We start from the raw sequence: 2,114 nt of genomic DNA, 5'->3' as shown, positions 1-2,114 counted from the left end.
TTGAATTTTACACTTAGGTCTGTGATCAATTTTGTGTTAATTTTTATGAAGGATCTGTGTCTAGATTCTTTTTTATTTTATTTTATTTTATTTTTTGGAAGTGGATGTCTGGTTTTTACAGCGCTATTTGTTGAAAAGACTATCTTTTCTTCATTATATTGCCTTTGCTCCTTTGCCAAAGATCAGATGACTGTATCTGTGTTGTTAGTCAATTTCTGGGCTCTCTATTCACTCCATTGACTTATTTGTGTATTCTTTTGCCAATATCATACTGTCTTAATTACTGAATTTCCATTATTTTCAATTCAGCCCTTTTCATGTCTACTTGCTTATTTCACTTGAACTAGCTCCTCCCCTATAATTACTTGGTTGTTTTTATTGATGTTATTCTTTCTTTATCTCTCTGAAGATAAAAATACATTTATTATGCAGATTTGTTAAGGTGTCTTACTTGTTTGACTTTTACGCAGATTTAATTCATCTCAAAATTCTTATTTCTTGTCTCTTACTATTAAGTTTCAACATGTGTTTTGGATTGTATTTTGTAGACTCAGCTCGAATGAGTGTTTTTCACCTTCTCACCATGTGGGATTATACTTCCTAAACCTATAGTTTTGTCTCCACCATCACCTGTTTCTCTAGGTTTCTTCGACCATAAATGAATTATATTTTTCTATTTCTGGTACCCCATCTATGGAGACATTGGGAATATTGCAGATTTTGTTATAAAGACATAGCCCAAACTCTGGCTTCAAAGCCCTTCCTTTTTTTTCCATGTGTGATAGCTAATTTTATGGGGATGCGTCAATGCCTCTCTATGTGAGAGTCAGTTTTATGTCTCACATGGCTACGCTATAGTAACACTCAATTCTTTGGTCAAACACCACTTGAGATGTTGCTATAAAGGTTTTGTCGGTATGATTAACATTTAAATCAGTTGGCTTTGAGTAAATCAGATAACCCTCCATGATGTGTGTGCAGTTCATTTAATCAGTTAGGGGCCTTAGAGAAAAGACTTAGGTCCCCAGAAGAAGAAGGAATTCTTAGGTCCCCAGAGAAAGAAGGAATTCTGCCTGTAGACTGCCTTCAGACTGAAGACTACAACGTTAAATCTTCCCTGGGTATCCAGCCAGCAGGTCTTCTCTGCAGATTTCAGACGTGCCAGCCTCCAACATGGTTATGAGCCAATTCCTTCAAATAAATATCTCTGACATATCCTATTTGTTCTATTTCTCTGGAGGACCCTAATACACCATTTACAGAGATTTATATTACCTATAAACCCAAGGGATTGTCATTTGCAGGTATTCTTTTTTCCCAGAATAAACGCTTTCTAGTTTTCTTTTTTGAAACTCTATGTTTTTGGAGCAGAGATGGAGGTGATGGTTGGGGAAACATAATCTATGCAGACTTCCTCCACTTTTCATCTATGTCAGAATTTCCAAGGCAAAATTTTTAAACCAACCCTTGGTTTTAAAGGCTGTTGCGGAGTAAAATTATTATTAAAAAAATTAGATTTCTTTACCTTTTTTACTTCTGGCCCCTGAAATCTTCCTTTAAAATAAATTATATTATACATAAATTATTATAACTAAATTAATGTAATTTAATATTTTTGATGCATATTTCTATCAAACTTCACCATGATAATTTAGCTTGTTATAGACAATAGTAAATTTCTTGTTAATGTTTTAAGTTACCACAAATTACATAAAAAAATTTAAAATATTTGTAGATATAATAACATAAGACAGCAATCTTTCAAACAAGAGAAAACACTAGAAGTTAATTTTAAAGTATTTACAGTGCAGCATGTTACTTTTGGTGTTCTGAGCACATTTGTAACTTGATGCACAACTGCAAAAATCAATCAAAGCAGTTTAATTTGAAAAACCATTGTATATTATCTTAGATAAAAATATGTTGGCAAAACATCTTTACATTTAAATTTCTGAGTCTCTTCTATTTTTCCTCAAAATTCTCAAAATATTCACTGAATTGGCTCTAGCATAGTGGCTATTGTTTTGTTTCCCGATTTAGGATTGATGCCACTGTGATATAAAATTTGATAGGTGGTTTTTATTATGATGAATACATTCAAGGTTACATTTCTA

The sequence above is a fragment of the Galeopterus variegatus genome, unplaced genomic scaffold, assembly GCF_000696425.1.
Source record: "Galeopterus variegatus unplaced genomic scaffold, G_variegatus-3.0.2 Scaffold3353, whole genome shotgun sequence".
Classification (NCBI taxonomy): Eukaryota; Metazoa; Chordata; class Mammalia; order Dermoptera; family Cynocephalidae; genus Galeopterus; species Galeopterus variegatus.
This window is presented reverse-complemented; position numbering follows the sequence as displayed.